The 16,871-nt window shown below is 40.3% G+C and overlaps 1 protein-coding gene across 1 annotated transcript in view; it reads left to right on the top strand.

Annotated features, from left to right (window-relative positions):
* The window catches only part of NTNG1 (netrin G1), a 414,307-nt gene that overhangs the window by 300,684 nt on the left and 96,752 nt on the right, over positions 1–16,871 (top strand). The gene's annotated exons all lie outside the window — the stretch shown is intronic.

The raw sequence follows: 16,871 nt of genomic DNA, 5'->3' as shown, positions 1-16,871 counted from the left end.
CTTAGCTTTAATGCCTTTGTTTCTAATCTTAAGTGGCACAGTTCCAGTCATGGGGTCACAGCAAGCAAGATCAGGCCTCCTTGGGAGGGCTGGTTGTTTCTTTTTTCTTTCTCTCTCTTTAAAACTTCAACTTTTCCAAGGCTTGTTACCAAAAGTAGGCCACCAAATAAGGGGAAAAAAACCAAGGCCTTGCTAGGTGCACGGTTCTCCATTCGATATTACTTTATTTCTCAGAAAAGGGAGAATTAGAAGAAAGCTATTTCCCCTGATTTTCCATATCACCCACAGGAATCTAATTCAATTTCCTCTCAAATTCTGTAGTGAAAACTAAAGAGTAGAAAACAAGGTTGCTGAAGAGAAATAAGATTCTTCTGCATAGACTTGACTTGTTTATTCCTAGTCATATGTTATTTGTTCAGCCTGGCCCATTTTTAATCAGACTATGATCTAACTATTCTGAAGAAATTAAGTGGCCAGGTGTACATATTTAAGAGACCTCAAAAATTTACCTGGCAATCTAATCTGCTAAAGGAATACTACCCTGTCTGATGGTTGTTTATCAGCCCCCTGTCCAGAGCCTTACTAAACTCTGTGCCTTTGCAGAAAGCAAGAGAACATTTGGTTTATGCCTGCTCCATTTTTCTTTTATCTTGGTTACCCCTACAAAAAGTCAAATTTTATTTTTTTAATGTCTTTAAATTGTGTTATTCTTTTATTTTAATACAAGGAAGTATATAAAAATAATTGTGATATAGTCCACATCAGATTGGAAATAAAAACCTAGGTACCTAGGTGAAAGAAATATTTCATTTTAGTGGTTCTATAGAGAGAAAAAAATAAAAAGAAATGTCACATAGCAGTTGGTTACAGTATACCACAGAATGGATGAGTATGTGTGAAAAGTAACTTGAATATGTCCAAAATCTTTATAATTGCTTCTTGTACCAGGAATGTGTTCAGCCTCCAGTAACAGGAAATGTGACCACCTTAAAGAGAATGTGTGTCTCTGTGTGTGTACTTTAAGGGCGAACACATAAGGAAGTCGGCAGGCCAGGGCTCATACAATTGTGCAAGAACGTCAGCAGGGCTGGTCTCCTTCTGGACTCCTGCTTCACCAAGGGTAAACAAGACTTTCATTCTCATGGCTCGAGAAGACTGAAGCCCCTCCAGCATTTCAGTATGGATCCCAGACTAGAAAAAAAGAGGGAAATAGAAAGGGACAAATGCCAAAAAGCTAAAGAGACATTTTGATTTAATCTGTTGCTTTTAAAAAGCTTACCTAAAGGTCCTACTCAGTGACATCCGATCACATCTCATTGGTCAGAACTAGGCAGCATGGTTAACCTTAGAGGCAGGGCAGTCTGGGAAAATAAGGATATTAGTTTTCCCACCTGCATTATAGATGAAGGCAAGAGAGAGGAGGTTATAAATGATTTTTGAATAACCAACTCACATATTTGCCACACCTGCCTATAATAATAGCTAACATTCATTGCATACTTTGTACCAGAATTTATGCTATACACTTTACATGAAATATTGCATTTAATTTTCATTGCAATTATATATTATAGGTATTAATATTACTCCCATTTTACAGGTGAGGAAACTGAGACTCAGAGTCACCCAGCAGCTTCACGGTAGTGTTACTACCGTGGTGTCTCTGTCCAGAGTTCAAGCTCTTGACACTAAGCTGCTTTGTCTCTCTTATAATCTAGTTACTTAAATGCTGGATCATTTATATTTCTGGGACGGGAGAGACCCTAAATTTTCTGATTCCTCAAAAAAGTTAATACATAAAATTTCATTACACCCTGATAGCGGAGTGGTTAAGAGCTTGGCTGCTAACCAAAAAGCTGGCAGTTCAAATCTACCAACTGCTCCTTGGAAACCCTGTGGGACAGTTCTACTCTGATCTGTGGGGTCGCTATGAGTTGAACTGACTCTATGGCAATGGGTTAGGTTTTGGTTTTCTGTGTATTATGCATGGAAGGCCATTTACCCCATGTCTCTGTCAGTTTGTTGTACTGTGGAGGCTTGTGTGTTACTGCGATGCTGGAAGCTATGTCACTGGTATTCAAATACCAGCAGGGTCACCTATAGTGGACGGCTTTCACCTGAGCTTCCAGACTAAGACTGACTAGGAAGAAGGACCCGGCAGTCTACTTCTGAAAGATTTTGCCAGTGAAGATCTTGTGAATAGCAGCAGAACATTGTCTGATATAGTGCTGGAAGATGAGCCCCTCAGGTTGGAAGACACTCAAAATACGAATGGGGAAGAGCTGCCTCCTCAAAGTAGAGTTGACCTTAATGATATGGATGGAGTCAAGCTTTCAAGACCTTCATTTGCTTATGTGGCATGACTCAGAATGAGAAGAAACAGCTGCAAACATCCATTAATAACCGGAACCTGGAATGTATGAAGCATGAATCTAGGAAAATTGGAAACCATCAAAAATGAAATGCAACACATAAAGATCGACACCCTAGGCATTAGTGAGCTGAAATGGACTGGTTTTGGCCATTTTGAATTGGACAATCATATTTACTATGCCAGGAATGACAACTTGAAGAGTAATGGCATTGCACACACAGCCAAAAAGAACATTTCAAGATCTGTCCCTGTCAGTGATAGGATAATATCCATACACCTACAAAGACCAGTTAATACGACTATTATTCAAATTTATGCACCAAACACTAAGGCCTAAAATGAAGAAATTGAAGATTTTTATCACTTTTGCAGTCTGAAATTGATCGGACATGCAGTCAGAATGCACTGATAATCACTGGTGATTGAAATGTGAAAGTTGGAAACAAAGAAGAAGGATCCATAGTTGGAAAATGTGGCCTTGGTGATAGAAATGATGCTGGAGATCACATGATTGAATTTTGCAAGACCAACGACTTCATCACAAATACCTTTTTTCACGAACATAAATGGCAACTATACACATGGAACTCACCAGATGAAATACATAGGAATCAAATATACTACATCTGTGGAAAGAGACTATGGAAAAGCTCAATATCATCAGTCAGAACACAGCCAGGGGTGGAGTGCAGATCAGACAATCAATTACTCATGCAAATTCAAGTTGAAACTGAAGAAAATTAGAACAAGTCCATGAGAGCCAAAGTATGACCTTGAGTATACCCCACCTGAATTTAAAGACCATCTCAAGAATAGCTTTGACATGTTGAACACTGAAGATAGAAGACCAGATGAGGTGTGGAATGACGTCAAGGACATCACACATGAAGAAAGCAAGAAGTCATTTAAAAAGACAGAAGAGAAAAAAAAAAAAAGACCTAAATGGATGTCAGAAGAGACTCTGAAACTTGCTCTTGAATGTTAGGTAGCTAAAATAATAGGAAAAAATGATGAAGTAAGAGCTAAACAGAAGATTTCAAAGGGCAGCTCGAGAAGACAGCCTAAAGTATTATGATGACATGCGCAAAGAGCTAGAGATAGAAAACCAAAAGGAAAGAACACACTCAGCATTTCTCGAGCTGAAAGAACTGAAGAAAAAATTCAAGCCTCAATTTGCAATACTGAAGGATTCTACGGGGAAAATAATAAAGCACCAAAAGAAGACTGAAGGAATGCAGAGTCACTATTCCAAAAAGAATTGATCAACGTGCAATCATTTCAGGAGGTAACATATGATCAGGAACCAATGGTACTGAAGGAAAAAGTCCAAGCTGCACTGAAGGCATTGGCCAAAAACAAGGCTCTGGGAACTGATGGAATACCAATTGAGATGTTTCAACAAACAGATGTAGCACTGGAAGTGCTCACTCATCTATGCCAAGAAATTTGGAAGAGAGCCACCTGGCCAATTGACTGGAAGAGATCCTATTTATGCCTATTCCTAAGCAAGGTGATCCAACCGAATGCAGAAATTATCAAACAATATCATTAATACCACATGCAAGCAAAATTTTGCTGAAGATCATTCAAAAGGGGCTACAGCAGTATATCGATAGGGAGCTACCAGAAGTTCAAGCTGGATTTAGAAGAAGACTTGGAACCAGGGATATCATTGCTGATGTCAGATAGACCCTGGCTGAAAGCAGAGAATACCAGAAAGATGTTTACCCGTGTTTTATTGGCTATGTTAAGGCATTCGACTATGTGGATCATAACAAATTATGGATAACATTGCAGAGAATGGGAATTCCAGAACACTTAATTGTGCTTATGAGGAATATGTACATGGATCAAGAGGCCGTTGTTCGAACAGAACAAGGGGATACTGCGTGATTTAAAGTCAGGGAAGGTGTGCATCATGGTTGTATCCATTTGCCATATGTATTCAATCTGTATGCTGAGCAAATAATCTGAGAAACTGGGCTATATGAAGAAGAACAGGGCATCAGGATTGGAGGAAGACTCATTAACAACCTGCATTATGCAGATGACACAACCTTGCTTGCTGAAAGTGAAGAGGACGTAAAGCACTTACTGATGAAGATTGAAGACCACAGCCTTCAGTATGGATTACACCTCAACATAAGGAAAAAAAAAAAAATCCTCATAACTGGACCAATAAGCAGCACCATGATAAACGGAGAAAACATTGAGATTGTTAGGGATTTCATTTTACTTGGATCCACAATCAACAGGCATGGAAGCAGCAGTCAAGAAATCAAAAGACGTATTGCATTTGGCAAATCTCTGCAAAAGACCTCTTTAAAGTGTTGAAAAGCAAAGATATCACCTTGAGGACTAAGGCGCCTGGCCTTGGCCATGGTGTTTTCAGTAGCCTCATATGCATGCAAAAGCTGGACAATGAATAGGAAGACTGAAGAATAATTTACGCCTTTGAATTGTGCTTAGTGAAAAATATTGAATGTACCACGGACTACCAAAAGAATGAACAGGTCTGTCTTGGAAGAAGTACAACCAGAATGTTCCTTAGAAGCAAGAAGGGCGAGACTACGCCTCACATACTCTGGACATGTTATCAGATCGGTCCCTGGAGAAAGACATAATGCTTAGTAAAGTAGAGGGTCAACAAAAAAGAGGAAGATCCTCGATGAGATGCATTGGCACAGTGGCTGCAACAACAGGCTGAAGCATCGCAACAATTGTGAGGATGGCGCAGGACAAGGCAGTGTTTCGTTCTGTTGGGCACAGGGTCACTATGAGTCGACGGCTCCTAACAATAGCAGGGTCACCCAGGAATTACTGATTGGCCTTGGTTTAGCTGAGTTTTAATTTAACAAGCCTTTTTACCTCTCAGTCTTCAGATTGATTGTGCATAGAACAGTGGCAGTCTGGATTGCAGTAATTAATTATCTTGTTACATCTTTTATCCTTCATCACCTCTACCTAAACAGATTCCTCACGAGGAGAGTAAGCCAGTCACAGGGCACAGTCATATCCCTGCACCAATCTTGGACAATGCATCATCTTATGTTTATAAACTCCTATTCTTATTTTATAGTCATGGCATGGAGCCTTCCTAGGAAGCTTTGGAAATAGAAAAGGATTACTATTAATAGTATCTAAAAGAACCAGCATTTTAGTGAATCATGTCATCTAATACTTCACTATGTGCAAGTTAAGGGTCTCATGTAAGGTTTAAATGGAACCTTTAGAAAAAAAACTTTTTAATTCCATGAGGATGTCTAAGCCATTTATTGCCTAAACATACAAGAAGGCTTTCAGGTCCTTGTTCATCAACCTTTGTGGCAAACCAAGAGCCTTACATATATTTAAACAAAAACAAAAAGACCATAATATCCATAGTGTCCTTGAAGAACTGATTGAGATCTCAATTTTTATTTTGCACTCTCAGAGAAAACCATGTACAGGTCCATTTCCCTATTTAAAAAAAATGAGACTATACCAATCAGTTTTCAAAAATAATTTTTCCAGGTACAGAGCCCTGAAGAAGAAAGCCCCATCAAGCAGGGGCCATGTTGTTGTTACTGTTCTTAGGTACCTTAAAGTCAGCCCTGACTCATGGCCATGTTTCGTGCTCAAAATATTTTTGAAAGAATGAGGCTGAGAGTAGAGGCGGACTATGCAATAGGCAAGATAAGCACAGTGCTTACCTTGCTTACCAGATGATCTGTAGTGAACAATTTCACATTTTTTCACCACATCAAAGACTCTGCTTCTAGGTATGGCTGGCACCTGTCTCTCTCCCAACCTCACTGCACCTTTGTACAGCATCAAAGCCACTTTCCAAATTACAATCCCTGGCAGGGGTGGATGACACAATAAACAAGGTAAGCATGGGCTTACTTGTGTTTACTTACTAATCTGTACTGAACAATTTCACATGCGTTTCACAGATTTACTTACTACGGATTAGTAAGTAAGCCCAAGTAGTAAGCCTGTGCCTACCTTGCTTACTGGGTCATCCTCCCCTGGCTGAGAACAATATGGAACCTGCCCTTGGGTGTACAGGGAAGCTTCTGGAATCCTAGTGCCCCTTCCTTTTCCTATAATACAAGTATCTGAACACAAGTTGGTTGTCCATCCTCTTTGTTAGCCTGTTAGCATGTGACTGCTTTCAAACAAGTATGTTATAAGCATACATTCACTTTGAACCTTAGCCTTGGCATGTTGTTGTTGTTGTTAGGTGCCGTTGAGTCGGTTCTGACTCACAGAGACCCTATGCACAACAGAACGAAACACTGCCCAGTCCTGAGCCATCCTTAGACAATCGTTGTTATGCTTGAGCTCATTGTTTCAGCCACTGTGTCAATCCACCTCACTGGGGGTCTTCCTCTTTCCCACTGACCCTGTGCTCTGCCAAGCATGATGTCCTTCTCCAGGGACTGATCACTCCTGACAACATGTCCAAAGTATGTAAGATGCAGTCTCACAATCCTTGCCTTTAAGGAGCATTCTGGTCGCACTTCTTCCAAGACAGATTTGTTCGTTCTTTTGGCAGTCCATGGTATATCCAATATTCTTCGCCAACACCACAATTCAAAGGCATCAACTCTTCTGTGTTCTTCCTTATTCACTGTCCAGCTTTCACATGCATATGATGTGATTGAAAATACCATGGCTTGGGTCAGGTGCACCTCAGTCTTCAGGGTGACATCTTTGCTCTTCAACACTTTGAAGAGGTCCTTTGCAGCAAAACTGCCCAGTGCAACGTGTCTTTTGATTTCTTGACTGCTGCTTCCATGGCTGTTGATTGTGGATCCAAGTAAAATGAAATCCTTGACAACTTCAATCTTTTCTCTGTTAATCATGATGTTGCTCATTGGTCCAGTTGTGAGGATTTTTGTTTTCTTTATGTTGAGGTGTAATCCATACTGAAGGCTGTGGTCTTTGATCTTCATTTGTAAGTGCTTCAAGTCCTCTTCACTTTCAGCAAGGAAGGTTGTGTCATCTGCATAATGCAGGTTGTTAATGAGTCTTCCTCCAATCTCGATGCCCCGTTCTTCTTCATATAGTCCAGCTTCTCGGATTATTTGCTCAGCATACAGATTGAATAGGTACGGTGAAAGAATACAACCCTGATGCACATCTTTCCTGACTTTAAACCAATCAGTATCCCCTTGTTCTGTCCGAACAACTGCCTCTTGATCTATGTAAAGCTTCCTCATGAGCACAATTAAGTGTTCTGGAATTCCCGTTCTTTGCAGTGTTATCCACAGTTTGTTATGATCCACACAGTCGAATGCCTTTGCATAGTCAATAAAACACAGGTAAACATCCTTCTGGTATTCTCTGCTTTCAGCCAGGATCCATCTGACATCAGCAATGATATCCCTGGTTTCACATCCTCTTCTGAAACCGGCCTGAATTTCTGGCAGTTCCCTGTCGATATACTGCTGCAGCCATTTTTGAATGATCTTCAGCAAAATTTTGCTTGCGTGTGATATTAACGATATTGATGGCAGGAATACACAGAGTCATTATACCAAAAAGAATTAGTCAATATTCAACCATTTCAAGAGGTGGCATATGATCAGGAATTGATGGTACTGAAGAAAGAAGCCCAAGCTGCTCTGAAGCATTGGCAAAAAACAAGGCTCCAGGAATTGATGGAATATCAATTGAGATGTTTCAACAAACAGATGCAGCGCTGGAGGCGCTCACTCGTCTATGCCAAGAAATATGGAAGACAGCTTCCTGGCCAACTGACTGGAAGAGATCCATATTTATGCCTATTCCCAAGAAAGGTGATCCAACCAAATGTGGAAATTATAGCCATTGCATAGTTGGGGAAAATACATCTTCTAAAAATAGGTTCGCTTACTAGTGATAGCTACCATCAGACTCCAGGTTATGTGAGTATAGGAAAGGGTAGTAGAATGCTGGAAAGAACAGAGCCTTCTCTTTCCTTATGGGATCAAAATCAGGCCAGGCCCATTTGGCATTTGAAGATCAGAATTTTTGCTATAAGATTGTCCTTAATAATACACATGATAGTTATGATCACTTATATTTACTAAGTGCTTACTATTAAGTGTTGTGTTCCGATGTAAGCTTAGATGTGTGTAAATGAGACTCAAATTATCAGTGCCTTAAACAAAGTAATGTATTTCCTTCTTGCAGTTGGGAGGCAGCAGGTATATAAATATCATTTTGACTAATAAGTATTCACAGTTTTTAATAAAGCTAATTGTTTAATTATTATATGAATATGTTGATCAGTAGATTTGATAAAATTTTCTGAGCAAAATGGTCAATCCAATTTGTGAGTACAGCTAAAACCTTAGGGCCAGTCAGGTGTAGACCAAGGATTTCCAAACAGAATACTGGTGGAAGGTAGAAAGTTTATGTACTTATCGCCTTCCATGATTTCAGTTTTCCTCTTCATCAGCACTCTGACCCACTGGTGAGCCCCGTTGGTTATAGCAGTGCTTCTTCATCTTTACTGTGCCTATAAATCACCTGGGTATCTTGTTAAAACAGATTCAGAATCCATAAGTCAAGTGGGCCTGAGATTTCTAACAAGCCAGCAGGTGATACTAAAGCCACTGGTCATGGACCACACTTTGAGTACAAATTGTTAGAGTGTTAGTTTTCACAACATTGTCTAGAAGCATGGGTCTACTTCTTACATGGACCAGGTGGCTTCGTTCTGGCCTCAGATATACTGATGTCTTAGAAAGAGCATGGCCTTTGGAATTGACTCTTGGCTACCACTTACCAGCAGTGTGTTTCTTTGAGCAAGTTACTTTATTGCTCTCAGCCACACTTTAAACAGATAGAAATTAGAGGTAATTATACTTCCTTCATGGAGCCTTGGTGGTACAGTGGTTAAGAACTCGGCTGCTAACCAAAAGGTCAGCAGTTCAGATCCATCAGCTGCTGCTTGTAAAACCTATGGAGCAGTTCTACGCTGTCCTATAGCTTTGCTATGAGTTGGAATAGACTTGATGGCAACAGAGTCTTTGTTCGTTTTGGTATACTTCCTTCAGAAGCCCTGGTGGTACAGTGGTTAAGTGCTTGGCTGCTAACCAAAAGATCAGTAGTTCGAACCCACCTGCTGCTCCACAGGAGAAAGATCTGGCAGTATACTTCTGTAAAGATTTACAACTTTGGAAACCCTATGGGCAATTCTGCTTTGTCCTATAGGGTCTCTGTAAGGCGAAATCAGCTTAATGGAAACAGGTTATACTTCCTTCTCAGAAGTGTAAATCAGGTGAAATAACATACATCAAGCATCCATTACAGACTAGGCATACAATGGTCCTTGATAAGTGTTGGTTTCTTTCTTCCATCTGCTGTAAATGGTAGAGGCTGTCTCTATTTTGTACAAATGCATCATCGTTGATGTAGAGACCATTAAGCGTTAATACCCTACTTACCTGAATTGTCATGATTAGGTATAGAGAATATTATCCTTTTTTATGGTCTGTAATTATTCTATGTATGTTTCATATTCTCTACCCAACAGATTTAAATTCCCAGAGATTAGGACTATATGTTGTCTTCCTTATGAATCCCCATGGGGCCTCATATAGTATTGCCCATAGAATGTCATTAATTAATGCTCATGGAATGGATCAGACAGCCCGTTTTAGTAGTAATAGTACCAGTAGTAACAATCAAAATAATATTAACTGAAAGTAACATTTACTAAGAACTTCGTATTGGATATTATCCTAAGGGCTTGCATGCATTATCTTGTTCAGTCCCCACAAAGGTCCTCCGACACACATCCATTTGTTCCTGGTTTACAGACGATGCAGCTGAGGCTTAGCCATACTTAGAGACACAGCATGCTCCGTGCAATGGTAAGAACAGGGTTCTGGAAGCAGGCTGTCCACAGGCCAAATCCCTATTCCATCTCCTACTAGTAGGGAGACTTGGATCTCTTTATTTCTCAATCTTCAAACGTGTCATCTGTAATTATTAGTGCCTAAAAAAAAAAAAAAAAAAGTTTTTTTTTTTTTTAACATGGGATTATACAAGGTTTGCTTAAAAGAATGTGTGAAATATGTAAAAAGCACTTAGCACAATGCCAAGTGCTTGGAAGTATTCAAAGTTAGCTCTGTTTGTTTAGTTAAATCACTCACCCATGGCCTCACAGCAAGGGGAAAAGGTGAGATTTGAACCCAGGCTGTCTGATTTCAGCGTTGTAACTCATAATTTCTAAGTTATATTGCTTTGAGTTTCCCATTTCAAATAATGTGTTCAGATGGGAACCAGAAATTCCTGTGCTGTTGTGAAAAAAGAAAGGTCGAGGGGCTGCCGAGACAGAAAATGTATATGAGATGCATTTTATGATTTATCATCTTTTAAAATATTTACAAAGCTCTAATATGCTTGCAAACACATTTTTAAAACCATCCATGCAGCTACTGCCAATCCAAAGCAGACAGTGCAACCAAGGGCTGATCTAGGTTTTGTAGCTCCTGAAACCTATACCATTTGGGACCCGTATAAAGAAAAAGCTGTCCCTGGGTTGTGCAAATGGCTAAGCACTTGACTACTAACTATAAGATTGGTGGTCTGAACCCACCCAGAGGCACTTCGGAAGAAAGACCTGATATCTGCTTCCAAAAGGTCACAGCCTTGAAAACCCCATGGAGTGGTTCAACTCTGCACACATGGGGTTGCCAGAAGTCAGAATTGACTTGTGGGCAACTCTATTTTTTTTTCCCCCGTAAAGAAAAGCCTGCATCAATTAAAAAAAAAAAAATACAGTAATATCTTATTTGTACCAATTATAGAAAAGCATATGACCACATGAACACATTGCTAGGGTCCTTCTCAAGGTCTTAGATATATCTGGAAGGTTAACCTTGATACTATTCATGGTGAATCCTCCTCAGGTACAAAAGGAGCTAAAACCCTGCCCTGAAAGGCCCCAAGCTTGGCTTCACTTCCTGTTTACCTTTACAGAGGGCAAGTTTCTAACTCCCATATCTCGGTGCTTCTATTTGAAACATCAGTAATAGACCATACAGACCTCTAACTCACAGGAAATTCTGGTGGATAACACATTTCTCAGTATAGATATATTAAGTTACAAAGAAAAACCAAGCAGACTGCAGGGGGTTTTCATACCTACTGGCAGGTGGCACAGATCTAAACGTTGGAGCCTTCTTATAAGCAAGATTAAATTGAGTCATGACAGCTGGTCACTAAAATACAGGAAGTGCAGCCTTGGTTGAAAGCAAGAACACGCAGGTGTTCATTAGGTTTGCATCGCAGAATAGCGCTCACTTTTTTTTTCAAGTCTGTCTTAGCGATGCCCTTATTTAACAGTGTGTGCTGTTTGTCACATACGAGTGGATCTTCAAGGTACAAGCATGTCAATTAGCTCTATCTGCAGTGTCTTGATGAGAATTTTGTGTGTGTAAACAGGATGGGTAAAAAGTCTCGTTTCCCCAGAACGTCAGATATTTGACTGCTAGTCAAGGCTCTTAGGTCTCCGCTTATACAATTCCTCCCCTGCCTCATGTGACAGTCGACATGGGAGCTGGATGGCCATGGAAATGGATAATGAATCTGTCAGAGACAAGTGGGATGTCACGGAAATCTGCCCTCCACCCATCAGTAGGGCGGAGGTCATAACAGGAGGAATTGACAGCCATCTCCCGGCATTGCGAAATCCATTTTTTTTCCATTGGAGGAAAAGCCACTCTGACAAGGGCTCTAAATAAAGGATTTTGGCTTCTGATTGGAATGAAGGTGTTGAGAATAAACTGAGCTGTGGAAAGTGGAAGGAGGCCATTTCCAAAAACAGTGGGCCACTGTTGGGTGCCTGAGCACTCACTATATGTCCATGCTGAGCCCCGGCACAGCAGTTGTCACAGTGACTGAGGAAAGGCCCAGAAGCTGAGCTAGGTCAGCACATTTACTGTGGGAGAAATAACTTTAGCCAGTGCCCGAGCAATACTCCCACAAACTTCACCTGAACCAGGGTGGTTATCCTTGCACGAGGATTTGAAGATTAAAAAAAATTATTCCAGAACAACTGTGCTGTGTTTCTTCTCTCCCCTAAGGTGTGTTCTTTTCCTGGGTCTTTCAGGTCATTTTTTAGGATAGCTCTTGAGTTAGGTTCCAGGTATCTGGCAAATCTTTTGGAGTTGAAATTAAAGTGTATTTACAAGGTGTCATCAGTCTTGTAGAGTTTTCTTTGCCCAATGTAAGGTTAGTTTTGAAAAACAGTTATGAAGGCACGTAGCAGTTTTCACCGCACATCATGGCGTGTTTGATTTAATATGGTCATTCTCCATTACTAGTCCATTACTGTGCCGGACATAATAGAACATGCTCATCGATTTCCTGCTTTCAGGGAGTTCGCTTGTTTATTATTCATATGTTTGTTTATCACATATTTGGGGACACTTATGTCCCAAGGGGCCCTGGTGGCACAGTGGTTAAGTGTTCAGCTGCTAACCAAAAGGTCAGCAGTTTGAATCCACTAGGCATTCCTTGGAAGCCCTATGGGGCAGTTCTGTTCTGTCCTGTAAGGTTCCTAGGAGTCAGAATCGACTCAACAGCAGTGGGTTTGGTTTTGTTTGGTTTAGTTTATTATGTGTCAAGCACCTTGACACGGGCCGGGGATGTTACAATAAATAAAACAGACGACTCCTGTTCCAGGAGCTTGCACTCTATTGAGGGTGGCAGAAGAGTAGGCAACTTAAATACAGCCTATGTCTGCAACAGAGATGGTGTAGTCTTTATTGCCTGGCTGGCTGGCCTTGCCTGGTGGTACAGGAGGACATAGGAATGCATTCTTCCCAGTCAGAGAAGCCTCAGATAGTTGCAGGTAAATGTCATCGAGAGGCTAGGCAGTGAGATATCAAAGTTAACATCTGAAAGGCAAGAATTATCCTAATAAAACAGGTGAACATAGGAAAGTAGAAGGTTCTAGGAGGAAGATATAGCTTGTAAGATATCCTGAAACACAGAGTTTGAAGAACTAAGTGTAGGGTTGGGAGTAGCACAGATGAGACTGGAGAAGGCATAAGAGATAGATAGCAAAGGGACTTGTAAGCCATGTTACAGAACTTGGACTGTATCCTGAGGGTAATAAGAAATCTTTTAATGGTTCTAACCCAGGAGTGACCCAAATATATTTGTGTGAAAGATTGCTCTGACTACTGTGTTAGGATTGGGCTGGAGAGGAGCATGCCCAGAGACAGGAAGGTGTGTTAGAAGCTGTTGTAGTAAATCAAGCTGAAGATTATGGTCTCAACTAGGAAGTGGCAGAAGCTAGGACTGTATGGATTTGAGAGATATCAAGGAGGAGAAACCCTAGGACTTGGTGAGTGACTGAGTAAATGACAGATGAGATGTGATAGGAAAAGGAGAGGGAGGAGCTATTCTTGGCCAACTGGGTAGTAAGGGTAGTAGATGATATAATTTACTGAGACAGAAAAGACAGAAGGGAGACTAAGTGGGAGAGGTAAGCCAAAGAGTTCAGTTTGAGATACGTTGAGTTTAACCCTATGGGGCAGTTCTACATCCAACTGGATTTGTCTAGGAAGCAGTTTGATGAATAAACCAGAAGCCCAGAAGAGGGATTTGTATTGGAGGCACTGATCCAGGACTTATCAACATATAGGTCTGATATTCTTCACCTGGTAAATTGGAGGGAAGGAAGATTTCTCTGGATCCCTAGGGGTACATGTATAGGTTTCAGAGAATCTGAATCTCCTAAAATGTTTTCAAATCTTTTAGTTTATTTTCTGTGTGTCTATTTTTTTCTAGGGGGAAAAATGATGCCAGGTTGCTTTAAAAAGCCTGTGATTCAAAGGTGGTTAGGGATCACAGAGGGAAACTGAAGAATCTACTTGGATGAGGGTACCCAGGAGAGTGTGCTGACTGTGCTGGGCCAGAACCCAGGCAACAGCACATGAAAGGAACAGGTAGAAGAAAATGGTCCTGATGTGAGCCTGAGAATCTGGGGGAGAGAGAGTTTCAAGGCAAAGGGAGTGGTCCATAGATTCGAATACCACTGAGAGGTCACATAACACAAGCAAATGCATTCTTTGGATTTTCCCCCAAGGAGGTCACGGGTGGTCTTGGCAAGAAAGGTTGTGATCAGCTGGAAGGAGTATGAGATGAGACAGTGAAGATGGGCAGTATTAGAAACTCAAAAAGAGACAGATGAAGGTTACAGAGGTATCTGGAGAAGACAAGAATACAAGGCAGATATTTCCCTGCTTAAGGTAGGAGAGACGTGTGCAATGAGTAAAAACTTCTAAAAACATAAATAGCCTTAAGTAACAATTAACCAGACAAATCACACAGTAAGCAATTAAAGAAATCAGAAGAGTAGAGATCAGAGTGCCTACAGTAGTCAGGATAGATTTCAGGGAAGGGCTATAAATTGATTTTATAAACATGATTAATAAGCTTGTGTGGATGAACACTTAATTGGAAAAGACCTGAGAAAAATAGGACTAAACATTCATCTAGTCTCTTTTCACCTTCTTTTGTTATTCAAGGGATAGTTTTTCAGCTAATATAATGTCTTTAGAATGGAAATTGCCTGTAACTCACAGAGTGACTACAAATATGAAAGTATTAACAGTTACAAGATATATAATCCAATTTGCAATTACTACTTGGATTCTTGGCCTTCACACATGAAAACAGCAAATTCTTTGGGGTCACATTGTTCATCTCCTCAAACTGGAATTTTTAACACTAAATAGGGTGCTAAATCAGTATAAGCTGGTGCTTCTATCTCTTAGGTCTCAAACATCCTCCATATATATAAACATACCCATAAATAAAGGTGCTGATTGTGGAAGGAGAAAGATCCTTTAATAAGCAACTTAACACAAGTAACTCCCCACATCTAGAACATTGTTATAAAGCTTAGCTGAAAATTAAACACTGTCTATTTTTTTGTTTAACTTAATGGAATTATTTTTTTCCTCTTACCAGGCACTCATTTTAAAAAATTCTACCGATGATAATTCTAAAAGATGTTGTTTGTGTGTCCAAGTTGAATAGGTGTTGTTTAAATAATAGCCATCCAACTTAATACAATTCATAACTATATAGGGGGCCGAGTGTAGCTAGAGGTATTACAAATGGCGGTAGACACCAAAGGAAGCTGGGGCTGGGTGTTAGCCTAGGGAGGTTGGCATGGGTGGCCATTGATTTAGAGGCTCCACCTTATACTTAGAAGAGACCCTTGTAGCTCTCAGTAATGGCCTTAGCCATTCCTTTGTTTCCTTGTCCTAATTATGGGGTCAGTGTTCCAAACAGATCACAGATCCCCAAAAGAGAAATAGACATTATAGAAACCAACACCAGTTGTTGTTAAAGAATCTCATTTTCTTATATAAGGAAGAGTATTTGATTACCTTTCCCGACTCATGACACCTGCCACACAAGAAAAAAAATAAAATAAATCCACAATATTTCTTTGTCTTTATGAAACTTGGCTTTCTATGTGTTGTCCTAGTTCCTGGAAGGTACTAGTGTCTTAAAAAAAAAAGTAACACTGTCAAATTCTGACTCTGAGAGATCCAGGTAGTTTGTCCCACGGCCTGTGTACCCAGCTCTCTCCTTGGTATGTACACATCGCTGCCCACATACATTATCCTGACCTGTGGTCATGGTTATTCTGTTAACTTAGGTTTTCCCTTTCATAGGAGGCAGCCTGTGCTTGGTGGGGTACAATTTATAACGTGCTGCCTCAACAAATACCAAGTTGGCCTTAGCAATTTTATGTCAAAGATTTTGTATATAAGGATGTATTTTTGTGGAAATTGCATATTGCATTGTTGCCTCTCCTATATCACAGCCTTGTTCACAGGCACTGAAGGCAAGGCTAATGACCTCAAACCTCTGCCACACATAGGGTATTATTTTCTAGGTTTCTAAGCACTTTTATCAGAATCATTAAGGCCATTTCTAAGAGACCTTAGTGGTTGCCTTCTTTGTCATGACCGGGAAGTCTGAGAATTGCTGTCTCACTGCCCCTCAGATATGTTAGAGCCTTTAGTTGAAAAATTCTTCTGATCCAAGGAAATTTCGTTTTAGAGCTCGGAATGAGAACACCCTGATTATAACTTCTTGGATCTGTAATCATAAGTCTGAAAAACAAATTGTTTGAATGGTCATCTTTCTTTTAAACAAATAAGAATCGTACTTACAGTTAAAAAAAAATAACATTGTCTTTAGACCCAGATGAAATTGTCATAGATTTGATGATATCGTAGAGAAACCTCTCACTAACCAGTTGCTGCGAGTTGATTCTGACTCATGGCGACCCCACGTGTGTCAGATATTACAGTGCTCCATAGGATTTTCAATGACTGAATTTTCAGAAGTAGATCACCAGGCCTTCCTTCCAAGGTGCTTCTGGGTGGACTCCACCTCCACCCTTAAGTTTAGCAAGCAAGCACTTAACCATCTGCACTATCGAGGGATACCGGTATTTTGGATACCTGTTGGAAAACCCTGA

Source organism: Loxodonta africana, chromosome 3, assembly GCF_030014295.1.
Source record: "Loxodonta africana isolate mLoxAfr1 chromosome 3, mLoxAfr1.hap2, whole genome shotgun sequence".
Lineage (NCBI taxonomy): Eukaryota > Metazoa > Chordata > Mammalia > Proboscidea > Elephantidae > Loxodonta > Loxodonta africana.
This window is presented reverse-complemented; position numbering and strand designations above follow the sequence as displayed.